Source organism: Saccopteryx leptura, chromosome 2 (genome assembly GCF_036850995.1).
Source record: "Saccopteryx leptura isolate mSacLep1 chromosome 2, mSacLep1_pri_phased_curated, whole genome shotgun sequence".
Taxonomy (NCBI): domain Eukaryota; kingdom Metazoa; phylum Chordata; class Mammalia; order Chiroptera; family Emballonuridae; genus Saccopteryx; species Saccopteryx leptura.
This window is the reverse complement of record NC_089504.1, coordinates 281,909,419-281,936,946: the sequence shown is the minus strand read 5'-3', so window position 1 is coordinate 281,936,946 and position 27,528 is coordinate 281,909,419. Positions and strand designations below refer to the sequence as shown.

General features: G+C 38.0%; 1 long non-coding RNA gene and 1 other non-coding gene across 2 annotated transcripts in view; one reads left to right on the top strand and one right to left on the bottom strand.

The window, feature by feature from the left end:
* The window catches only part of LOC136390922 (uncharacterized), a 219,888-nt gene that overhangs the window by 36,917 nt on the left and 155,443 nt on the right, over window positions 1-27,528 (top strand). The window lies entirely within an intron of this gene.
* Window positions 24,658-24,733, bottom strand: TRNAA-UGC (transfer RNA alanine (anticodon UGC)). Its single transcript has one exon. It is a non-coding gene; the product is annotated as a tRNA-Ala (tRNA).

The window sequence follows — 27,528 nt, the reverse complement described above, 5'->3', positions numbered from 1 at the left end:
GATTCTTTGAAGCCTATTGTTGGGACTTAGCCAGTTGAGGGTCTTAGCCAAATTCTGGGAGGATATATATTCTGGAGCCCAGAAAAGGACTCTCTTAGTCTTTCTCCTTGAAACCAGGAACTCCCCAGCTGGAAGAGCTTCCACAGAGGGGACTGTTGGCCCCACCCAACCTGAACCTGCTGCTCACCTCACTGAGGATAAATAGAAGTGGAGTATTCAGCAGGGTCTGAGAGATTAGGTTCCGAAGTAGGAGTCACTTTTCCCATACTGAGTGCCTGACCAAAAGACCTCCACAACAGAGGGGCCCACATTGTCATCCTGATTTCAGTTGCCTTAACCCATGAAACTTGCAAACTGTAGAAAAATTGGTGGGCTGAGGCCAGTCTGAGACCAAACTACAGTCTCTACAGTAGACTGTTGGAAAACCAGGCACCTGCAAGAGGAAGTGGAGAAGCTAGACAGTTGAAGCAAATTTTCAAAAATTTGGGCCCCTTCATGAAGCTGCTATCAGCTCTAAGCAAGAGGAAGCTGATCCTTATACACAGATTAGCCCCTCCCACACATACCCAAGCACAGAAAATGCAAACACAAATAGAAAACATAGCAGTAGCTTCAAACAGGTAGCTCTACGTGGTTTGCAAACAATGGCTTATGTCCCATACCTAACCCTGCCTAAGAGGACCCAGAAACCACACAACTGGTAGGTGGTGGCAGACCACACCAATGCTAGACTCAGCTAGCTACAGAAGTATCACACTAAAAGGAGGAGTCCTGCAGGCACCAGATCCTGCAAAAAATAAATATGCCTCATAGGACAGACACTGCACAACCTCTAATATATGTGATAAAAATTGACGCATAGAGCCAGCCAACCTGAAGAAATAACTTCACCCACAAAAGTGTTGACTGCATTCAAGACTCACATACAACAGGAGGGTAAATATAACCCTCAAGAAACATTCCTAGATCAAGGAACTCAGGCAGCCTGAAGATTAATACCACTGTGGATATCTTCCTCATAAAGATACCACAATAAATTTGGATGTCAGAGTAGAGCTATCTAATACACAGACAAAATGGGCAGACAAAGATGTTACCCAAATGAATCAACAAGAGAAATCACCAGAAAACGAATTAAATGAAATGGACATAACCAAACTACCAGAGGTAAAGTTTAAAATAATAGTTGTTAGAATGTTCAAGAATTTAGAATAAGAATGGATGATCAGAGTAAGAACTTAGTAGGCATTAAAAAGAACATTGAAACCATAAAAAAGAACCATTAAGAAAAAGGCAAATACAATATCTGAAATGGAGAATGCAATAGAAGAAATCAACAGCAGGCTGGATGAAGCAGAAGGCTGAACACTGAGTTAGAAGACAAGATAAACATAAGCACAGAAGAGAGCAACAAAAATAAAAGAGGCTCAAAAAAGCTGAGAAAACTCTAAGACATCTCAGTGACAACATGAAGCAAAACAACATTCACGTCATAGGGGTCCTGAAGGAGAAGAGAACTAAAAAGGAATATAGAACTTGTCTAAGAAATCATAGCTGAAAACTTTCCTAAATTTATGAAAGAAAAAGTCACATGAGTACAAGAAGCACACAGAATCCCATTAAATACGAGCCTGAAGAGGCCTACACCAAGATACATCATAATTAAAATGCCAAAGTTAAGAGACAAATAAAGAATACTAAAAGCTGCAATAGAAAAGCAATTAATTACCTACTAAACACCTTCCACAAAGCTGGCATCTGACTTCTCAACTGAAACACTTCGGGCTAAAGGTATTGGCAGGACATATTTAAAAGTAATGCAAAACAAGAAACTACAACCAAGACTACTCTATCCAGGAAGGCTACCATTTAAAAGTGAAGGAAAATAAAAAGCTTTCCAGACAATAATAATAATAATAAAGCTTAAGAAGTTCATTACCACCAAACCAGTACTGCAAAAAATGTTAAAAGGCCTGTTATAGAAGAGGGGGGAAAATAAGTGAAGAGTAAGAGGATTGTAGGGTTAAAAAATAAAATGGTAATAAATAATTTATATCAATAATAACCTTAAATATAAATGGATTAAGTGCTTCAATCAAAAGACATAAGGTAAATGAATAGATAAGAAAAGAAGACCTGTAGATATTTTATCTACAACAGATCCACCTTAGAACAAAAAAAATACACACAGACTGAAAGTGAAAGAATAGGAAAAAAATATTTCATGCAAATGGAAATGAAAAAAAAAGCTGGGGTAGCAATACTCATATCTGACAAAATAGCCTTTAAAACAAAGACTATAGTAAGGGACAAAGAAGATCACTACATAATGATAAAGGGAGCAATCCAACAAGAGAATTTAACCATTGCATATATTTATGCACCTAATTTAGGTGCACTTAAATATATAAAGCAAAATTTGATAGATATAAAGGGCAAGATCAACAGCAACACAATAATAGTAGAGAATTCTAATACCCCTAACATCAATGGATAGATCCTCCAGACAGAAAATCAAGAAAGAAACAGCAGCCTTAAATGGCACACTATATCAGCTGGGTTTAATTGATATATTCAGAACATTTCACCCCAAAGCAGCAAAACATGCATTCTTTTCAATGGCTCATGGTACATTTTCTAAGATCAACCTCATGTTAGAAAACAGAAAAAGTCTCAATAAATTTAAGAAGATTGAGATCACATCAAGCATTTTCTCTGACCACTATGGCATGAAATTATAAATCACTAAAATAGGAAAACTCAAACACTTGGAGGCTAAATAGTATGTTATTAAATCACAAATAGGTTAAAAATGAAATCAAGGAAGAAATAAAAAATTTCTCTGAAACAAATAAAAATGAACATAAAATAACCCCAAATCTATGGGACAAACTGAAAGCAGTCCTGAGAGAGAAGTTAATAGCATTATAAGCATGCCTTAAAAAAAAAAGAAAGAAAGAAAGAAAGCTCAAAATAACAATCTAGCCCTGTAACTAAGTAAACTAGAAAAAGAACAAAAAATAAGCCCAGAGAAAGTAGAAGGAAGGAAATAATAAAGATCAGAGTGGAAATGAATGACATAGGGGCTAAAAAAAGAACAAAAACAAAACCACAGAAGATCAATGAAACCAAGAGCTGGTTCTTTGAAAAGGTAAACAAGATTGATGAACCTATAATCAGATACATCAAGAATAAAAGAGAGAGCACTCAAATAAATAAAATTAGAAATGAAAAAGAAGTAACAACTGACATCACAGCAATGAAAATAATTGTAAGAAAATACTATGAAGAACTATATACCAAAGAATTGGACAATCTGAGTGAAATGGATAAATTAATAGAAACATACAAATTTCCAAAACTAAATCTGGAAGAATCAGAAAACTTGAGCAGGCCAAATAGAACAAATGAAATTTAAACATTTGTCAAAAATTCCCAGCAAAACAAATATCTGGACTGAATGACTTCTCAGGCAAATTTTACCAAACATTCAGAAAAGAATTAACACCTCTTTTTCTCAAGCTATTCCAAAAAATTCAAGAGGGTGGAAGACTTCCAAGCTCATTTTATAAGACAAGCATCATCTTAATTCCAAAACCAGGTACCGACACTACAAAGAAAGAAAAATATTGGCTAATATCCTTAATTAACATGGATGCTAAAATTCTCAACAAAATATTAGCAAAATAGACCCAGCAATACATTAAAAAGATTATATATTATGCTAAAGTGAGATCTATTCTGGGAAGGCAAGGGTGGTATAATATTTGAAAATCAATAAATGTGATTCATCAAATAACAAAATGAAGAATAAAAATCACAGGATCATATCAATAGATGAAGAAAAGGCATTTGATAAAAATTTAACAGCCATTTATAATCAAAACTCTCAGCAAAGTAGAAATACAGGAATCATACCTGAACATAATAAAGACCACATATGACAAACCAACAACCAACATTGTAATCAATAGGAAAAATTAAAAGCAACTCCCTTAAGATCAGAAACAACAAAGGGGTGTCATCTTTCACCACTTTTATTCAACATAGAACTGGAATTCTTAGCCACAGCAATCAGAAAAAATAAAAAAGAAATAAAAGGCATACAAATTGAAAAGGAAGAAGGAAAACTGTCATTATTTGCTGATGACATGATTCTGTACATAGAAAATCCTAAAATATCTGCCCAAAACTACTACACCTAATAAATTAACTCAGCAAGGTGGCAGCACATAAAGTTAATATTCAGAAATCAGTGGCATTTTTATACACCAATAATAAATTGTCAGAAAGAGAAATTAAGGAAGCAATTCCCTTCACTATTGCAGCAACATAAAAAGTACCTAAGAGTAAATTTAACCAAGGAGGTAAAAGACTTATATTCAGAAAATTATAAGACATTAAGAAAAGAAATCAAGGAAGATACAAACAGGTGGAAGCATATACCATGTTCATGGATAAAAAGAATTAACATTACTAAAATATCCATATTACCCAAAGCAATCTATAGATTCATGCAATTCCTATCAAAATATCAATGGCATACTTCACAGATCTAGAACTAATAGCCTAAAATTTTATCTGGAACCAAAACAAACAACAAAAAACAGCCTTAGCAATCTTGAAGATGAAAAACAAAGTGGGAGGTCACTTTCTGGTATCAAGCTATGCTACAAGGTCATTGTAAATCAAAACAGCCTAGTACTGGCATAAGAAAAGCCATATAGATCTATGGAAAAGAACAAAGAACCCAGAAATAAACCCACATCTTTATGATCAATTAATATTTGACAAAGAACATAAGAGTTCACAATAAAACAAAGACAGTTTTTTTTAATTAATTGTGTTGGAAAAATTAAACAGGCAAATGCAAAAAAAATAAATAAAACAATTACTATCTTAAACTGTTTACAAAACAAACTCAAAATGGATGAAAGACTTAAATATAAACCATGAAATCATAAAAATCTTGGAAGAAAACATAGGTAGTAGATTCTCAGACCTCTCGTAGCAATATTTCAGCCGATATATCTCTGTGAGCAAGTGATATCAAAAACAAAATAAACAAATGGAACTATATCAAACTAAAAATATTTTCACAGCAAAAGATACTATTAACAAAATAAAAAGACAACCCATTCAATGGGAAAACGTATTCGCTGATATATCTGATAGGGATTAATAACCAAAATTTATAAAGAACTTCTATAACTCAACACCATGAAGGTAAACAATCCAATTAGAAAATGGGCAAATGACCTAAATAGACAATTCTCCAAAGAGGACATACAAATGGCTAACAGACTTATGAAAATATGCTCAACATCACTAATGACCAGAGAAATGCAAATTAAAACTGCAATGAAATACCACCTCACACTTGCCAGAATGGCTTTTATTAACAAGTTAGCAAACAAGTTTTGGCCAGGGTATGGAGAAAAGGGAACTCCCTTGTACTGCTAGTGTGAATGCAGACTTGTGCAGCCACTGTGGAAAACTGCATGGCACTTCCTCAAAAAATTAAAAATAGCCCTGGCCGGTTGGCTCAGCGGTAGAGCGTCGGCCTAGCGTGCGGAGGACCTGGGTTCGATTCCCGGCCAGGGCACACAGGAGAAGCGCCCATTTGCTTCTCCACCCCTCTGCCGCGCTTTCCTCTCTGTCTCTCTCTTCCCCTCCTGCAGCCAAGGCTCCATTAGAGCAAAGATGGCCCGGGCGCTGGGGATGGCTCCTTGGCCGCTGCCCCAGGTGCTAGAGTGGCTCTGGTCGCAACATGGCGACGCCCAGGATGGGCAGAGCATCGCCCCCTGGTGGGCAGAGCGTCGCCCCATGGTGGGCGTGCCGGGTGGATCCCAGTCGGGCGCATGCGGGAGTCTGTCTGACTGTCTCTCCCTGTTTCCAGCTTCAGAAAAATGAAAAAAAAAAAATTAAAAATAAAACTGCCTTATGACCCAACTATCTCACTATTAGAAACATAGTCTAAAAATCCCAAACCACAAACTCAAAAGAAGATATGCACCCCCATGTTCATTACAACATTGTTTACAATAGCCAAGATCTAAGAACAGCCCAAGTGTTCATCAGTGGATGAGAGGATAAAAAAAAGCTATGGCATATTTACACAATGAAATACTACACAGCTGTGAAAAAAAGGAAATTGTACTTTTTGTGACAGCATAGGTGGACCTAGAGATTATTATGCTAAGTAAAATAAACCAGGCAGAGAAAGACAAATATCATATGTTCTCACTTATATGTGGAACCTAATGGACACAATAAACTGAGTAACAAAATAGAAACAGAGTCAGGTTCACAGGGAATAAATGAATAACTTTCAGAAGGAAAGGAGAAGAGGAGTCTGGATCAATGAAGGTGAAATGATAAGCCAAATTATATATACATAACACATAGGTACAGGTAATAGGATATCAAGTCCCAGAGGGAAAGGGGGGTGGAGGTTGAGAGAGGGGGTCAAAAGGATGAAATAGGAATGGAAAGAAACTTTATATGAGTCATAGGAGGCACAATGTGGTGTCTGTGCTTGTTATATTGAGTGGGATGCTTGAAATCATGTCCACACATCAAATTAAAAATAAAAATTAAAAGCAAAAACAAAAGTGCAATTCTTTCCGATATTAAGATATAAGGTAAGTTGATATAGTAGATTTTATTCTCAAAAAAAAAACAAAAATAAATACATCAGGGGTTTAATAGAACTGTTTTCTACTTCATCTTTTCATACAAGAGTGTTCCAGTTATCTATCATTGTGCAAAAGCCCTAAAATACTGGCTAAAACCTTAGCAGTCACTTATTATCTCTCTAGGGAGTGACTAGGCACAGCTAAGCAGTTTCCACTCAGGGTCTCTTAAAAATCTGGAGTCAGATGGTGGCTGAGTCCGGAATTATCAGGAGCCTAAGGTGGAGCTAGAACATCTGGTCCTCTTCAGACATTTGTATGTCATCTCTCCATAAGACTCTTCAACACGCTAGCTTTAGAGCACCATGGAAGCTCAGGCTGAAAGTAAGCCAGGCAGCTTTATCACCTTTCATAAACTAGCCTCAATTCCCACAGCATCATTTCTCCCATTTCTACTGGCCAGTAGCAAGTCACTAAGGCCAACCCACATTCAAAGGAAGAGTAATTAGTCTTCCATATTTTGGTGAAGGAGTGTCCAAATATATGAGAATGTATTTGAAAACCACTATAAATGACAAAATAGAAATTTGCAATTCAGCAAATATACTCTTTTGAAAGCCAAAGAAGAAATACACTGACTTGATCCAGGTATAAAATCTATAATATTTACAGTTGTGCTGCCCAACATAGTAGCCACTGGCAGAAGTGGCTACTTAAAATTAAATTAATTAAAATCAAATTTAAATGCCATTTTTTAGCTTTAATATCCATATTTCAAATGCTTAATAGCAAAACATGGCTACTGGCTATTATATTGTGCAGCATAGCTATAAAAATATTTTCATACATGGGTACATAAAGACACATGTACCCTCATGTTCATTGATTGCAGCATTGTTCAAGGTGTCCAAGAGATGGAAACAGCCAAATGTCCTTCAATAGAGGATTGGATAAAGAATATGTGGTACATATATACAATGGAATACTACTCAGCCATAAGAAATGATGACATAGTACCATTTACTACAACATGGATGGACCTTGATAACATTATACTGAATGAAATAAGTAAATCAGAAAAAGCTAAGAACTGTATGATTCCATCCATAGGTGGGACACAAAATTGACATGGACATAGATAAAAGTGCAGTGGTTACCAGGGGGAAGAAAAAGGTGGAAAGGGAAGGGGGTGGGGGGAAGAGGAGGGGCTTAAACAGAAACAAAATATAGGATGACAGAAGATGATTTGACTTTGAGTGATGGGTATACAACATAATCGATTGTCCAAATGTTGTGGAGATGTTTTCTCCTAATCTATGTACTCTGGTTGACCAATGTCACCCTATTAAATTTAATTGTCTGAATAAAAAAATATTTTTTTCATTATTGCAGAAAGTTTTATTAGACAGTGTTGATTTAGACTTTCTATCAGAATTGCTCAAAATTGCATGGATGCTATGCACTGTACCTGAAAACATTTTCAAAATCAATTATACCAGTTTCCAAAGCCCCATAAATAAACAAGTAAATGTCCATAATGCATTAGAGAAACATCTACTTTTAAGTAGCATATTGTATGGCCAGGAGCCGCCATCATGGCCATTCACATGCAGGTTCCCATTGGATTTGGGTAAAAAAAAAATGGCAGAGTTGGAGGATAGTGGGCCATTCTGTTTATTGGTGTCTCACCAAGACAGGCAAGCTACAAGAGAAGACAAGGGAAAAGCAGAAAACCTGCTCTTTTCCCATGAAGGGCAAGGGATCAGGGAGGCTTCTGCAATGGTGATAGCAGGAACCAAGAGAGAGCAAGCTCCTGGTCTGCCCCACTTTATAGTATAGAAATCAAAACCTTTTAATCTGATATACAAACAAGAAAGTCTCTGATATAAAGTCACTTATCTGAGGCATAGTGAGATTCCTCATAAGAGTGCACCACCCACATCATGCAACAGTCAAGGGTGTGAGGGAAAGCTTAGTCTTAAAACTAAGCCTCAGGCTATAACGACCCAGCCTGCTTACAGCCTGTCCCCCCCACACAATGCAAACTATAAGCGAGCAAACATATATATCAATTTACAAACTTATTTGACCAACACATATTTTTCTAATAAAACACAAGGCAAAATGGTTGAAAAATGTACCCATAAGTGGCTGAAAGAGTTGGCCAGCAATATCTAATGGTTATTAGATATAAGTCAACTGAATTCAATCTACTGTCTTCCAAAAATTATACTTGGATTTTAAAAAGTGAATTGAAGGCACTCTGTTTTTCAGTAAGAGAGAGAGGCCAATTCTAGTTAGTGACAATAATTTGAATCAACAGCATGAAGAATAGTTATTTTTATACTTTTTATAATAATGGTGTACACAGTTAGATCATGCATAGATTGTTTCAAATCATTAAGAAACAAATTAGAGATTACATCAGAGTAATAGCAGCATGAGAGATCTCTCATCTTTCCCCTTGAAGGTTCAACAAATTGAACAACTATAATGCTGTGAAGGTACTCCAGCTGGACTCACAGGTGCACCTGAAAGATCCAAGCACCAAAGGACTAAAGGTAAAATGGGGTAAAGGGGGGGGGTGCAGAAGATAAAATGCATTCCTGGTTGGCTATGTAGAGAAGACAAATCTGGGGTGACTGGCTTGTTTTTCTCTGCTGAACTTTGGAGAGGAGGAAAACTCAGGCTCTCTGGATCTTGTCTGAGGGGTACAGAGAGAGAAATCCAGAATGACTGGGTCTCCTTCTGCTGGGAGTAGTAGTAAGATAGAGGGGCAGAAGGGGAAAAACTAAACCAAAGTAGACAAAACACAGGGTCATGGTCAGTGTTCCTGCAGTCTGCCTGCAGCCTGCACTTGGCAGAGACAGAGAAAACTAAAGTGTGGTCCCCCAGATCCCACCTCCCTCATCTTGCAGTAAGGAGATGACAGAGGCAAACCCCATAGCTAGCTCTACAGATCCATTCTCTCACATAAAGAAAAAATGTGATTCATATCTTGTCCCTGGATCTCTTAAGATGTGAGGATGAATGCCCTCAAGCCTGAGATCACCATTGCTAGAATGGTAAAACAAAAGCCATAAAGCACAAGCAGTAAAACCCTCACAAAATGATCCACTCACCAAAACAACTGTGGCCCTACCTACATCGTTACAACAGCAACATTTCAGCAAAGGACAGCCCAGAATTTCACAGAGCTAAAAGTTGTTAATACAGCAACACTTACTGAAAGAAACATCTCAAAACCAAAATTTATTTTTTTCTTTTTCCCTTTATATATGATCCTCTTTTCTCCTTTAAATTTCATTTTTTTTCTAATTTCAATGTTTTAATCTAATATTTTGTGGGTGTTTTGTTTTTACTTTTTTCATCTTTTTTTCTGTGGAGTTTTTTTACTTGTCATAATTTTTAAATTTTTATATTTTTTTGTATTTTTAAATTTTTTATTTTTAGGTGGGTTTTTTTGCTCTAGTTCTTAACAATACCACTCTCAAATGCCATCAAGGAAGACTAAATGGAATACCATGGCTACACAAGACAGAGACATAGAAGAAAATAAAAATTCTATAGAAAAAAAATACTTCAGTTACATGGAAACCATAGAGTTAAATTAAAGAGAATTCAACATTGAAGTACTAAAAATACTCAACGAGATGCAAGAAAACACCAATAGGTAAGTTAATAAACTCAGAAAGCAAAACAAACACCTCACCAAAAAGACTGAAACTTTTAAAACAGAAATGAAGAACTCAACACATAGACTGAAAGCTGGGGCAGCAAATTTGGCTAATAGAATGAGCCAGATAGAAAAAAGAATCAGTGACATCAAAGACAGGCAACCAGAGATGCTGAAGAGAGAAGAGGAAAGAGATTCACGAATTAAAAACAACTGACAGAGCTCTACAAGAATTGTCTGACTCCATCAGAAAGAGCAATATAAGAATAATGGGTGTATCAGAAGAAGAAGAGAGGGAAAAGGGAATGGAGGGCCTACTCAAACAAATAATAGATGAGAATTTCCCAAGCCTATAAAAAAGAGTTAGAGCCTCAAATCCAAAACTCATACAGAATATCAAATTACCTCAATATAAACAGACCTACTCCAAGGCACATTGTAATAAAATTATCAAAAATCAATGACAAAGAAAAAATTCCCAAGGCATTGAGGGAAAAGAACATAACATATAAAGGAAAGCCCATCAAGTTATCACCAAACTTCTCAGCAGAAATTCTACAACCAGAAGAGAGTGCGCTCAAACATTCAAAGTACTGAAAAAGAGGAATTAACACCCAAAAATACTATATCCATCAAAGTTATCCTTCAAATATGAAGTAGAAATAGAAGTTTTGCAGACATATAGAAGCTAAGGGAATTTGTCACCAGAAAACCCCCACTGAAGGAAATATTCAAAGCAGTTATTAAACTAGACACAAAGAAGAAAACAAATCCAAACTGCAATTAAAAACTCCAAGAAGGTCACATTAAAAACAGGGATAATCTGTGAAAACAATAACATAAAGAAGCAGAGGATAAAGATCTGCAGTAGCATAGGAGAATAGAGTGCAGAAGTACTCACAACCCAAAAGACTTTTGTACATATGAACAGCTTTCTTTTAATAACTTAATGGTGATCACCTACAAAAGAGCCACTACTAAAATAAACCGCTTAAAAAAAGAAGAAACAGGAGAAAGAAGTATGGAATACCACCCAACAAAAACAACTAACAGAAACACAAAAGGGAAGAACCAAACAAGACACGGAACTACCAAAAACAAAATACAAAATGGCTATAAGAAATCTTCAAGTGTCAATAATTACCCTAAATGTAAATGGACTAAACTCACCAATAAAGAGGCAGCGTAGCAGATTTGATAAAAAGCAAAGCCTAACCATACGCTGACTTCAAGAGACACATACAAGCTCCAAGTAATAAACGAGACTCAAAGTGAAAAGTTGGAAAACAATTCTCCAAGTAAATAATATCCAAAGGAAAGCAGGTGTAGCCATACTTATATCTGACAACATTGACTTTAAGACAACAAAAGTAACTAGAGACAAAAATGGACCTTTCATAATAATAAAGGGAACATTCTATCAAAAAGACATACACTCCAGGAGCACAGAGGATGGCTCTGTGGCCTCTGCCTCAGGCGCTAGAATGGCTCTGGTTGCAACAGAGCAATGCCCCAGATGGGCAGAGCATCGCCCCCTGGTAGGCATGCCGGGTGGATCCCAGTCGGACTCATGCGGGAGTCTGTCTGATTGTCTCCCCGTTTCCAACTTCAGAAAACTACAAAAAACAAAACAAAAAACAAAACCAAATAGGCAGCCAAGTAAATGGGAGATAATATTTACAAACAACAGCTCCAATGAAGGGTTAATATCCAGAATATATGAAGAACTCACAAAGCTCAGCACAAACAAGTAAACAATCTAATTAAAAATTGGGGAAAGGACCTGAACAGACACTTCTCCCAAAAGGACACATAAATGGCCAACAGATACAGTATATGAAAAGATGCTCATCTTCACTAGCTATTTGAAAAATGCAAATCAAAACTGCAATAAGATACCACCTGACACCTGTTAGATTGGCTATTATCAACAAGACAGATAATAACAAGTGCTGGAGAAGCTGTGGAGAAAAATGAACCCTCATTCACTGCTGGTGGGAATGAAAATTGGTACAACCAATATGGAAAAAGTATGGTGGTTCCTCAAAAAACTAAGACTAGAACTACCATATGGCCCAGCAATCCTACTGGGTATCTACCCCCTAAACTCAAAAACATTGGTACGTAAAAACACATGCACCCTCATGTTCATCGCAGCATTATTCACAGTGGCCAAGACATGGAAACAACCAAAGTGTCCCTCGACATAGGATTGGATAAAGAAGATGTGATACATATATACAATGGCATACTATTCAGCCATTAAAAAATGATGAGATAGCCTGACCAGGTGGTGGTGCAGTGGATAGAGCGTCGGACTGGGATGCAGAGGACCCAGGTTCCAGACCCCGAGGTCACCAGCTTGAGCACAGGCTTATCTGGCTTGAGCAAAGCTCACCAGCTTGAACCCAAGGTCGCTGGCTCGAGCAAGGGGTTACTCGATCTGCTGAAGGCCCGCGGTCGAGGCACATATGAGAAAGCAATCAATGAACAACTAAGGTGTCACAACAAAAAACTGATGATTGATGCTTCTCATCTCTCTCCATTCCCAGCTGTCTGTCCCTATCTATCCCTCTCTCTGAAAAAAAAAAAAAAAGATGACATAATGTCTTTTACAACAACATAGATGGGCCTTGAGAACATCACACTGAGTGAAATAAGTAAACCAGAAAAAGTTAAAAACTGTATGATTTCTTACATAGGTGGGATATAAAACTGAAAATCATGGACATAGATAAAAGTGAAGTGGTTACCATGGGGAGGGAATATGGAGGAGAGGGTGGGGGGAAGGGTGTAAAGAGGGACAAATGTAAGGCGACAGAAAATTATTTGACTTTGGGTGGTGAGGACACAACATAATCAACAGTTCAAATGCTATAGAAATGGTTACCTGAAACCTATGTACCCTTATAGATCAATATCACCCTTTAAATTTAATTTTCCAGATAAATTTTTTTTTTTTTTTTTTTTTTTTTGCATTTTTCTGAAGCTGGAAACGAGGAGAGACAGTCAGACAGACTCCCGCATGCGCCCGACCGGGATCCACCCGGCACGCCCACCAGGGGCGATGCTCTGCCCCTCCTGGGCATCGCTCTGCCGCGACCAGAGCCACTCTAGCGCCTGGGGCAGAGGCCAAGGAGCCATCCCCAGCGCCCAGGCCATCTTTGCTCCAATGGAGCCTTGGCTGTGGGAGGGGAAGAGAGACAGAGAGGAAGTGGGGGTGGAGAAGCAAATGGGCGCTTCTCCTATGTGCCCTGGCCGGGAATTGAACCCGGGTCCCCCGCACGCCAGGCCGACGCTCTACTGCTGAGCCAACTGGCCAGGGCCTCAGATAAAAATTTTTAAAAAGTTATGCCAACAGAGTTTTTTGAGATAGGCTGCTACTTTGGTCAGCATGTGAAGATGCTCTGTGAAATGCCCTTTAAATGTTTAGAGGTTCTTTCGACTAACTGACAGAGTTCAATTAGGTCATGTTACATTTTCCTATGGCTTTAATGAAGTGTAATATTCACACTCTTGATATTATCTGTGTCCTGGGGCCATTTGGTACTTTGAGAAACTTTTACCAGTTGAAGAGATTGCAAATGAGAAATTGTTTTACTTCCCAACCCAGCGTATCCTGGACCCTCCATGTTTACTTTAATATTTTATTTTTATATTGATTTTTAGAGAGAGGGGAGAGAGAGAGAGAGAGAGAGAGAGAGAGAGAGAGAGGGAAGGGGGAGGAGCAGGAAGCATCAACTCTCATATGTGCCTTGACCAGGCAAGCCCAAGGTTTTGAACCAGCAACCTCAGTGTTCCAGGTCGACGCTTTATCCCACTGCGCCACCACAGGTCAGGCCTCCATGTTTACTTTAAATTCTGCTTGCAAACAGATCGGTTTTTTAGTTCATCTCTTTATTTTCATACCCTATAATATATAACTTTTAAAAAACTGACTCCTTCGTCATTATAAATGTAAATCATACTTTGAAATTCACAAATTCACTCAGTATATTTTCTATCTTCCAAGCTATTGTGAGAGTGTTACCAGTTTTTCCCCTAATAACATGGGTTGCCCTTTCACAGCTTTCAGTAAGTTTCCTCTCAGGTCTTTTAGGTTCCACATGCTACCCCTATAGCCCCTGCCAGACATGCAGTCCCAGAGCCAATGCCACATAGTTTAGGTTTCTATTACAGCAGCATACTACTTCTGGATATTTTTTATATCACTTTTTCATTTTTGGGTAGTAAATCACCCCAAAACTTACTGATATCACAAGGTATTACTTTTCACAATTCTGTGTGTTTGCTAAATTATGTTTCTGCATTTCATGTTTTGGACCACTTATGAATCTGCGTTCAACCAGAGGGCCCTTAGGAACTGAACCAAATTATCCTCTCCTGCTACATGGTATTTAATCTGGGGTTTCTCCATTGAATGGTCATCTCAGTGTTTCAGAAAGACAAGCCTCCATGTGCAAGTGCTTATCAAATTTTTGCTTCCATTACATTTGTTATGTACCATTGCCAAAGCAACTCACATAGCCCAGTGTCAGTGTGGTGGAGGAATATATCAGGGTGTGTGTAGACCTTGATAGGTGTGATTCAATGATGTTGTGCCTATAGCAATCCACTACAGAACTATCATGTAAATGTTGTGCTTTTCTCTGTATCCTCATTCAGGTATATAGCCTGATATTTTGTTCACCCAAGCATATTTGGTATATATTTGTTTAATTGAAGAATTTTGAAAATGCAAGGGCCAGAAAGGCTCAGTCTACTATGGCTTTACAAAATACTGTAAAACAAAACTAACCATTAAAATCTTTTCTCCTATTATCTTCTTATAAATCAAATATTTTCTCTGGCCACATAGCCTTTAGCATATCATAGAATTCAAATAAATCACTCTGGCTCATTAACCTTGTTTCAATAATGGTCATAAGAAATCCTAGAAATAAATTCTGTACTAATTTAATTTTTTGAACATAAAACACTGTTTGAACATCCGAGTAATTATATAATGTATATCCCTTAGAATTTTCACAAGGAAAGAAAATACAATTACTGGCATTCAGACCCAGTATTTGAATTTTTCTGGGATTAGATGTGAAACTAATTTGTCTTTCTCATCTGAGGATATAGGCACATTTAATTTTTCACAGAAATAAAAAGAATCAAGAATATGTTTTAATGGCATCAAAGGTTCTCCTTCCAGCAATCATTTTCTCCAGAAGAGGTTGGGTTTTTTATCAATAGTACACAAGTAGTAATGAACACATCTTGAAACTGACTCTTGATTAAGGTAATGTCTTGCCTTTAAGGATTGATAGACCCTGAAACTGCTAAAAGACACATTTTTTTTCTTGTTACCAGTTGTGATTCTAATAATCCAAGTATCTTTTTACTATTTTTCCTCACAAAGCAGAATATCCCTTCAAAGTGTGAAAAAGGATTCTCTGAGAACTCAATTTGTATGTGGTGGTTTTCTGTTTTGTCTGTTTGCTTGTTTGTTAATCAATGAACCCTCTGCCTGAATTTCCAGTGCAACACTGCAAATGATGCTCCTACTCTAAGCTAGGGGCAACAGGAGGAGTTTCTGAACCTATTTTTTGGGACCAAACAGGCTACAAAAGTACTCCAAGCTAATGGCAGTGGGAAATGGATATCCATTGAAACACCTACCAATAATTAGTCCTAATAAGTGTGTAGAGTCTGATGATGATGATGACTAGAACCAGCATTTATTGATCTCTCACTGTGCCAAGAATTATTCAAAGCACTTTACATGGATTAACTCATTTAGTCTGATAACCCTATATAATAGGCATTATGATTTTCTCTTTATAAAGGAGGCCACTGAAGTATAAAGCAATTTTTTCAGGTTTATATCACTTTAACTAGCAGAGACAGGATTTGAACCCAATACTAGTTCTATTGCCTTAAATATATGTATTACATGCAAAATTCAAATTTTCTTCCTGCATCTATGACCTTGGAACTGTACCCTCAGCAGCAAGTCACTGACATTTGTACACTTACAACATTAATTGACCCATCTAACTTTCTGAAGTTTTGAACAAATTGTTAACAGAAAGGCAATCACAGAGACAGCAGGCCGGTCACATAAAGTCAATGAACAGTGCTTTTCTCTTTGACAGTCTAGGCATCTACATTCCCTTGAAAATTGAATGGGATTGATACCCAGACCACTATTTCGTGACCTCCAATCCCACAAAGCTGGAGCTCTGATGTGTGGTGCACCTTCCTCAGTCACCACCACTATGTCTCATCCTAACACACAGTAAATCAAAATATGTTTCCTGACTACCTCCTATGTGCCAGGCTCTGTGGTAGGCACAGAAGATAAACCTGCATATTGGAAGCTTTCAGCTTCCACAATCCTGACTCCTGATTTAAGAAACATGACTAATTGGGGGAAATACCAATCTGAAAGTAATTAGAAGGGATGTTTTAGAGAGATTCAAACTAAACCACCTTTATGTTCTCTTCCAATCTCACCACTATTGTCTTGATTTTTCTCTAAGATTAGTATTTATTAGTCTGATTTCTGCCCACACTTGTACCTATAATTACTATATAATATTTGTTTACTTTTTAAAATGAAAATAAATTTAAATTAATCTTATTTTGTGAATTTCAAGGTACACCCTGAGATAAATGAAAATACCCCAGGGTGTCATCAAACCAGTGCTAGGAATCCTTGTTCTAAAAAGTAGATAAACAAGTTCATTAAACCTTCAAGGATTCAGAGGGGAGAAATGTATATAGATGTACAGATAGAAAGAACACAGTAAAGAGAATTTCTTATATATATTATTCACTTATATATACATGCTCACACAAATACACATGAAAAGTGTTGCCCTCAAATGTGGCTATCTTTAGGTAAATGTCTCTTGTAAACTTAGCATCAATGCCCCTCATTACTAAGTCCTGTAAGCCAGATAAGAAATGCTGAGAACATTTTTAAAAGAGATAAAAGGCCACTATTTTCCAGAGGTAAGTAAATGCATTGAGAGATGAGAGGTTCAAAACAGTCCAAATGAATCTCTTGAGACTCTCCACATTAGTGCTAGAGACTGAAATCATTGGTGGGAATTTTCCAGAAGTTCTTGAGCATTATATTGAGTGGCTTTCAGTCAAGGTCTTTGAAAGCCCGTCACTTACATGTCACAGACTAAGATTATCTGGAACTTTTGCTACATCAGCTCATCCAACAGGTGTGTAAACCTCTAACTTCCTGTATTGTTTTTCTTCCTATCTGGAAAATAGAGTAGTGTCTCTTTTAAATACCAGCAAATATATTATAAATAGTTGATAGGTAATGATTTCTTTTCTTTTCTTTTGAGAAAGAGAGAGAGAGAGGAAGAGAGAGAAAAGGCAAGAAGCATCAACTCATAGTTGCTTTCACTTTAATTGTACATTGAGCTCATACATGCCTTGACCAGGACTGTTCCAGTGTCCCCTTGTTGAAGTCAGTGACATTTTGGGCTCAAGCTGGCAAGCTTTGGGATCTTGTGGACGATCCCTCATTCAAGCCAGTGACCTCATGCTGACAAGCCCGAGCTCAGATCCAACGACCTCAGGGTTTGGAACCAGTGACCTCAGCGTTCCAGGTGAACATTTTACCCACTGTGCAACCATTTGTCAAGCTCTTTTTTTTTTTTTTGAGTATAGATATTTTAATGCTTTTACAATACAAAATTATTAGTATAAAAAGTAATATTTTTAATGTTTTAAATATATAATGTAATAAATATTTTGCTAGAGATGCTAAAAAGCTCAAAAGAGAGATACAATACATGAATTTTAAGAGTGCAGGGAAGGTTTCCTAGAGAGAATGAAGTGTTTTAAACTGAATCTTGAAGAAAGTGAGGAGTTGCTGCAGGCCACAGGTAAAAACAAGACTGATAAAGGGAGCAGCAAATGCAAAGGCATGTGAGAGAGCTCTGCTTTGCTGAGGAACAATACATTGTTTGATGTGACAAGGACTTTGAGAAGGATTGGTCTAAAGGTGGTCAGAGGGACAGCCAGGAGCTAGGAAAGTGTCTAGAGAGAATCAGATACTGACAATTTCTGAGCTCCATTTGAAGAGGAATAAGATAAGATGAGGCTGAAGAGAGAAGCAAAAGGCCTCATCCTGGAGGAATTTCTCTACCAGTGTATAAATGTTGAGACTTTTTTCTTAAAGGCAATAAGGAGTTACTAAAAAACTAGAAAAGTAAGGTTTTTGTTTTGTGAAAGTCATCATAGCCTCACACAGGGTAATTAATGTACAGAGGCTGGAAGAGTCAAGGCCAGTCCAAAGAGCCATAGAAGTGAGAGGCTCTAAGAAAATTCTAGAAGAATAAAATCTGGGTGAAAAAAATGTCTGCTGGGGGGTTGTGGGGATGTGTTAGGAAGTAGTCTCTGGCTACTTCGTCCTTTCCTCCAAATTTCAGGGTGGGCAGCTGAAGTCACATAAATTGAAGGATGATAATTCAGACAATTTCTGCCATGCCCAGGATGTACTTTAAAGGTAGAGAGAGTGAAAAGTGATGTTTCAACATTCCTTCAGGAAGGAAATCTGGGAACCAAGCCCTTCCTTGGAACAAAAACAGGAAAATCACAATGTACATCTAAGTGTATTTTTCTTGGCATATTCCTAACTGTTAGATAAAACAATAGATTGTTCCAATTAGGAACTGTTGGCTGTTTCTAATTGACTTCAGGCTTTCACCCAGACCAATTAGACTTCTTTAGACCTCACCCTGTGCTGATTTGATTCTTTGCCCACAGCTCAGCTCAGCCAAAATTTCTCAGCTTCAAAGAGAAGATGCCTAGAGATGTCCATGGCACCCTGTGGCCAGGCCATGTTTTAGGGTCTACCAATGCTTATCAAGCAGAAAGGACAGAGAGTTGCAGGACAAGATGATCTTACAACAGGGCTTCTCAAACATAGCTGTGCATATGAACTACCTGGGGATCTCACAGGTCTGGGGCAGGGCCTGAGATGCCAGTTCTTCTCAACTGTGGATCACAGTTTGAAAATCACTGGTTTAGAGATGGTTAGGAACAGCCAGGATCTGAGAAGTTGCCTAGAGAGAATCAGATATTGACTATTCCTGAACTCTGTTGAGTCTGCACTGGATCTATAGTTTTCAAGATTGGAAGACTTAAAGGAAAGAGACAAGAAATAAGATAGTTTAAGGCCCTGGTCAGATGCCTCAGTGGAGAGAGTGTTGTCCTGGCATATCAATGTTTCAGGTTTGATCCCAGTCGGGGCACATATGAAAACCAATCAATGAGTGTACAACTAAATGGAGCAACTAAGTAGAACAGTGAGTTGATGCTTCTCTCTCTCTCTCTACCTGTCACATCAATGGGAAAAAATAAGACAGTTTAGAAATGTCTAAGGTCTAGTATTGAAATCAGCATATTAAAGCTATGAAAATGTATTAATGTTCTCTATTATTTTATTTTTTTCAATTGCAATTGACATTTAATATTATATTAGTTTCAGGTATACAACATAGTGAATAAAAATTTATAACTTATGAACTGCCACAAACTTAGTGGCTAAAAAAATACCCATTTATTATCTCACAGTTCTGTAGTTCAGTTACTAGTTAGCTGGATCCTCTGCCCAGGGTCTTCTCAGGCTGAAATTAAGATGCTAGCGAGGCTCTCCACTGAGGCTAGGTTCTCTTCCAAGATCATTCAGGTTGGCAGAATTTATTTCCTTCAATTGTAGCACTGAAGTCCCTGCTTTCTTAGTATCTATTAGCTGGAAACCACTCAGATCAGAGAGGCCACCTTGCCACATGGTCCCCTTTTGTAACATAACAATCATGAAAGTAATATATTCTTCTCAAAGGGTGTGGGTCATTTTAGACCATTTTAGAATTCTGCCAACACAGCATCCTATGATTGTTCTTTTTATTAAAGATATTTCAAAACATAAATGTAATTTCTTCATTTATTGTCATCAGCTCTAAATCATCTTGTGACTATGATGGTAGTAGCAGTAGCTTCCATCTTCTGAGCACCAATTATGTGCCAGCACTTTTCTAGGTGATATATAAATATTCCTGGATTATTCAACTCTATCAATAATCCTTAATAATCTATGTCATTACAGACATCTATATTTTGTAGACGAAGAAACTGAGGCTTAGAAAGTTTAAATGACTTGGTCTAGATCACAAATATTACTGACCCAGTGATGTTGGATAGAATGGATTGAGTCTTAGTCTGAACCAACTGAGTGATCATTACTTTTCCCACCTAGAAATGAAGTAGTAAAACCAGGAGGTTCCTTGAGGTTTCTTTCAATTTTGACATTTATACTATGAAAACTGCAATGCAAAGATTTCCAGTAACTTAGTTCTTTCAGATTTAAAGCAAATCAAAATTAGTAGCAGCATGAATAGTAGAAGTGAGAGAGTTCTACGAAATGGTATGGATCACAAAGTTGGTTCTTACCTGAGTGTACCTCTTCTCTGATTCTTCTCTCAACTGCCTCTGTTGAATGGTTTTACAAAAAACTAAAGCCTAGCCCCCAAATTCTTCCCCATTTCCAAATCCTCAAATCATAGCTTCTGGTATAAGGCACCACTCATCACTATCCTAGCATAAAGTCTCAATGTGCTTACTGAGTGGTCTAAAGGAAAAAGATAATTTTAAGTGCCATGAAAGCAATAGAATTGTCAGAAGTGCAAGAATTCAATTAGTAAATAATGAGATTTCAGTCATGGTATGTTCTGTAACAGTATACAAATTACAAATTTTTCAGAAGGACAGAAAAAGATGAACAAGAAAAAGCTATCAGTGCCATCTTGTGGAAAGACTTTTATTAAAATATCCAAGGTAATCTAGCCACACCTCAGATTATGTCACAGCCTCTCTACTCCACACTGAAATACATGTAATAAAAAGCAGAATAGAGGGGATCCAAGATGGTAACAGAGTAGGAAGATGTTCCACTCATCTCCCCCCAGGACCAAACTGGAGTTATAACTAAATTTAAGAACAGTCATCCTGAAAAACCAACTCAGGACTAAATGAAGAAGAGTCTAATAACTGAGGATTCAAAGAAAACACATCAAGACTTGTAGGAAGTACAGAGATGCAAAAAGTGCTGGTCCTGCTCCCAAGTGGCAGCTGAGGGTACAGAGGGACATTTCATCTGTGGAGGTGGTTAACCCTAAGCCCCAGGACAGGCTCCTCAGCCTAGAGTACCACAGCCTAGAAGAGGTGCCCACATAAAATTCCACTGTGAAAAACAGCAAGAGTTCTGTCTGCCAAAAAGAGACAGGAACTCTCAAGGATGCAAGTACCCTCTTAAAGGGCCATTGTAGAAAATCTGATTCACAGCCATTTACCCTGAGCTCTGGTGGAGGTTGTGCTGAGAAGACTAGAGTTATGTGAAGAGAGTCTGAGATTGGTGGCCCTGGGGAAGATATAATGAGCTGACAGCCAGTGGTGGGATTCAAATAATTTAACAACCAATTCTCTGCCCTAATGACCATTTTAAGATTAAATATATATATACCAAAAAGTAGTTTATTATTTCATGCATTTAATACTTAAATAAGGACAATAAAAGAGGGACATAAAACTAGATTATGTTATAAGAAAAAATTTTAAAATATTAATTAAAAAATATTAAATAATACCTGACAAAAAACAATAAAACTGTTATTTAAGATATTTCCATATTGCTTCTTGATTGGCATTCTCACTTGCAATGTTTTTCACCTCTGGATGTAATGAACATTACTACCAGTGCTTAGGACACACTATTACACAGATGAACATTAAAAAAGAGAAAAGAATGTAAATATGTGATTTCCACATTGGGCAGCTGCTCAAGAGCCCACCTTAGAAAGAACCCTGATTACAAGTGCCATTTTCACAACTGGTTCACTAAACTCAACCAAAAATTAGACATCAGTTCTGCTGAACTGGTGCAAACCAGCTAAACTCCACCACTGGAGACAGCCACCAGGACCTCTGTGCTGGGTCATTTGCCAGTACTGCAGTCACCATCTTTCTTGGGTGGAGCCCTCCTTTCTGTGTGGCATCAACTGGGGGAAAGAAACTACCCCACCCTTGGGAATCTCTTTTGTCACATCTAATGGAGATAGGACCCTGCTGAGAAGTAAGCAATCTTGACTAGGAAGCAAGAGATTGAAAAGATTCAGGGAATGACAGTGACACAGTTGTCTGGCATTGAAGCTGGAGCTATTCTTCCCACTTTCCCAAGAATATGACTGGTGTTTTTCCCTCATGGGAGATTCACTAGAAACTGTCTGGGCTGTTGGTAGACCAAATCTCTGGGTTATAGAGGCCACATCCACTGGACTTGTAGTGGCCACATACTACTGAGATCTGAGAAAAAATTCAGGACAGATCACCTGGGGCTCTGGGATGGGAGCCACACCAACCACCTGTCTTGACACCTGACTAGCCCCAGACTCTATTTCCACTATAGGTTTTTACAGGGGCCCAGCCTAATAAGCAGCCAGCACAGAGAGGCAGCAAGAGACAGATTTCAGGGAACATTGGGTTTTTTGCTGACATACTCACTAAGCCTGGTGCTGGTAAAAGCTAGTCTAGGTGTGCAGCTTGGTCCTTCCATGTGCACCTGAGACCAGCAAAAGCAGCCACAAACTTGGCTAATTTATAACTCCAAACCAGTTTCTCTGGGCCACTCAGTGACGGTATTATATACTGGTTTACACCAGGTTTTCTCATAAGAAGCCCAATACCAATTCATCCAGTGACCAGATACAGACATCAGAGTAGGATACCACTAACATTATTAGCAGCATGTCCAAAGAAAAAGTTTGTCAGGTACCAAACCTAGTTGAGGTGAATTCTGCTTTCTGTGGTCAGTACCTGCACAGCAGGTCACATGCATTAGATGAGGTAGAACCTCACAGTCAACCAGCCTAAGTCCCACATACTTAGCCCCGCTGGGCTCAGTTGCATAGGGGGAAGGGTAAGAAGCTTAGAGCTCAGACATTCAAAGTGTGAGTTCCTTGGAGCTTATTGTTGAAACTGGTTGAAGAGTTTAGCCACCTCCTGGTGAAAAGACCACAGTCAGCCCAAGTGGAAGACTCTTTCAGTCTTCCTCCCTGAGACCAGGGGCTCCTCAACTGAAAGAACTTCTATATAAGGAACTGTCAGTCCCACCAAACCTGAACCTATTTCTCACCTCTCTGGGGAGATATAGAATTGAAATATCCAGCAATGGCTGAGGGATTAATCTCAGAAGTAGTGGCCACTGTACTGAGCACCTGACCAAGATACCCTTTAAGTAGGGTATTCCACTAACATTTTCCTTATGACCTAAGCTGCCTTAACCAAGATTACAACCTGTGGAGGGGTTAGCAGGATGAGGTTAGTCTGAGCCCACTCTACAGTCTTTCTGCAGAAAGATCAGAAATCTGCAAGAGTAGGTAGAACAGCTGAAAAAGTGGAAGCAAATCTTGAGGAGCTTGGACAATTTTATAGAGTTGCTCTCAACTCTAAGTTGAGAAGTCCATTCTTATACACAGGTTTGCCCCTCCTACACACACCCAGTCACAGAAGATGCAAACACAACCATTGAACAGAGTGGTAGTTCCAGACAGGTAGCCCACAGCAGGTTATAAACGACATCTAATATCAACCCATGTCTGAACCCAGCCCAAGAGGACCCAGAACCAATACAACCAGTTGTGGGTGGCAGACCACATCAGTGCTAGATTCAACCAGCCATACAAGCAGCAAATGGGAAGTCCAGCAGACACCAGCCCCTCCTGAGAATAATCATGCCCCAGCAAACAACCACTGCACAGCATTTAATATGCATGATCAAGGTTGACCCTTAAGGCAGCCAACCTGAAAGATAACCCCACCCAGGAGGGGGCCAACAGCATTCAAGATCCCCATACAACAGGAGGGTAAATATAAGCCTAAAGAAATATTCCTAGAGCAAGGAGCTCAAATGGTCTGAAAGTTTGTACCACTGAGTCCACTTTCTTTTTTTTTTTTTTTCTTTTTTTTTTTTTTTTTTTTTTTTTTTTTTGTATTTTTCTGAAGCTGGAAACGGGGAAGCAGTCAGACAGACTCCCGCATGCGCCCGACCGGGATCCACCCGGCACACCCACCAGGGGGCGATGCTTTGCCCATCCAGGGCATCACTCTGTTGCAACCAGAGCCACTCTAGTGCCTGAGGCAGAGGCCATGGAGCCATCCCCAGCGCCTGGGCCATCTTTGCTCCAATGAAGCCTTGGCTGCGGGAGGGGAAGAGAGAGGCAGAGAGGAAGGAGAGGGGGAGGGGTAGAGAAGCAGATGGGCGCTTCTCCTGTGCACCCTGGCTGGGAATTGAACCCGGGACTTCCGCATGCAAGGCCGACGCTCTACCACTGAGCCAACCGGCCAGGGCTGAGTCCACTTTCTTATAAAGACATCACAACAAACTTAGGAGTTAGAGCAGAGTTACTTAATACAAAGACAAAATGTGCAGGAAAATAACTATGCCTAAATGAATCAATGAGAGAAATCTCCAGGAAAAGAATTAAATAAAATGAAGTAACCAAACTAACAGATGCAGAGTTTAACACAATGATTATTAAGATTCTCAAGGATCATCCTAGCCTGTGGTGGCACAGTGGATAAAGCATTGACCTGGAACACCAAGGTCGCTGGTTTGAAACCCTGGGCTTGCCTGGTCAAGGAATATATGGGAGTTGATGCTTCCTGCTCCTTTCTCCCCTTGTCTCTCTCTTTCTCCTCTCTAAAATGAATAAATAAAGTTTTAAAAATAAAGATGCTAAAAGATTCTTAAGGATCTTAGAGTAAGAATGGATAATCACAGTGAGAGCTTAAACAAAAAGATAGTTAGCATTAAAAAAAATTGAAACTGTAAAAAAAAACCTATCAGAAATGGGAAATACAATATCTGAAATAAAGACTGTACCAAAGGAATCAACAACAGGTTGGAAAAGTGGAGGATTGGATCAACGATCCATAAGACAAGATAACATCAAGCACAAAAGCAGAGCAACAAAAAGAAAAGAGGCTCAAGAAGGCTAAGAAAGGTCTAAGAGACCTCTATGACAACATCAAACAAAACAACATTTACATCATAGGGGTCTCTGAAGAAGAAAGAAAGAACAAGGGATAGAGAAACTTCTTAAAGAAATTATACCTGAAAATTTCCTTAACCTGGTTAAGAAAAAAGTCACACAAGTTCAAGAATCATGAGGAGTCCCAAACAAGATGAACCCAAAGAGGCTACATCAAAACATATCATAATTAAATTGCCAAAAATTACAGATAAAGAAAGAATCCTAAAAGCTGCAAGAGAAAAGCAATTAATTACCTACAATGAAGCACATTAAGCTATAATCTGATTTCTCAACAGAAACACTTCAAACCAGAAGGGACTGGCAAGAAATATTCAACTGTTAAAAAACAAACAAACAAACAAAAAAAAACTCCTACAACCAAGACTACTCTGTTCAATTTAAAAGTGAAGGTGAAATAAAGAGCTTCCAGACCAAAAAAAAAAAAAAGATAAATTTATTACCATCAATCTAGTATTGCAAGAAATGTTAAAAGTCCTGTTATAAAAAGACAAAAGGAAAAAGAGAAATAAAAAGAAACAGGATTATAGGTTTAAAGAATAAAATAATAATAAATAAGTACATTCAACAATAACCTTAAGTGTAAATGGATTAAATACTCCAACCAAAACACATAGGGTACTGAATGGATAAGAAGACCTGTATATATTTTATCTACAACAGATCCACCCCAGAACAAAACAAAACAAAAATACACACAGATTGAAAGTGAAGGCATCAAAAAAAGAAATTTCATGCAAATAGAAATGAATAAAAGCTGGAGTAGCAATACCTATATCTGACAAAATAGTTTTTTAAACAAAAGCTATCATAAAAAAAAAAGTCACTACAAAATAATAAAGGCAGTGATTCAACAAGAGGATATAACCATTGTAAATATCTATGCACCTTATTGGAGCACCCAAATATATAACAGATTTTGATGAACATAAGAGACTGACAACAATACAGTATTATTAGGGAATTTTAACATCCCCTTGATATCAATGGATAGACAGAAAATCAACAATGAAACAGTGACCTTAATTGATACATTATATCAACAAGATTTAATTGATATCTTTAGACCATTTTACTCCAAAGCAGCAGAATATTCATTCTTTTTAAGTGCACATGGTACATTTCTAGGATAGACTGCATGTTAGGACACAAAACAAGTCTCAATAAATTTAGAGAGACTGAATTAATATCAACCATCTTCTGTGATGACAATGTCATGAAACTAAAAATCAACTACAATAAAAAAACTGAAAACCATTCAAACACTTGGGGGCTAAATAACAAATGGGTTAACAATGAGATCAAGGAAGAAATAAAAAAGTTTCTTGAAACAAATGAAAATGAACATACAACAACCCTAAATGTAATGGACATAGTGAAAGCAGTTCTGAGAGGGAAGTTTATAACATTACAGGCCTACCTCAAGAAGCAAGAAAAATCTGAAAAACAATCTAATCCTGCACCTAAAAAAGGTAGAAAAAGGAAAACAAACAAATATAGAGGAAGTAGAAGGAAAGAAATAATAAATATCAGAATGGAAATAAATGACATAAAAATTAAAACAAAAACAATAAAAAATATCTATGAAACCAAGAACTGATTCTTTGAAAAAGTAAACAAAATTGACAAACGTTTAACCACACTCATCCAAAAAAAAAAATAGAGGGCATGACCAGGTGGTGATGCAGTGGATAGATCATCAACTTGGAATGCAGAAGACCCAGGTCCAAAGCCCCAAGGTCTCTGGCTTGAATACAGGCTCACTAGCTTGAGCATAGGGTCACTGGCTGGAGCATGGGATCATAGACATGACCTCATGGTCACTGGCTTGAGCCCAAAGATTGCTGGCTTGAAGTCCAAGGTTGCTGGCTTGAACCCAAGATCACTGGCTTGAGCAAGGGGTCATTGACTCGGCTGGAGCTCCTCACCAGTCAAGGCACATTTGAGAAAGCAATCAATGAACAACTAAGGTGCTGCAACAAAGAATTGATGCTTCTCATCTCTCTCCCTCCCTGTCTGTCCCTATCTGTCCCTCTCTCTCACTAAAATAAAAAAAAATTAAAAAGAGGGAACCCAACTAAATAAAGAGGAG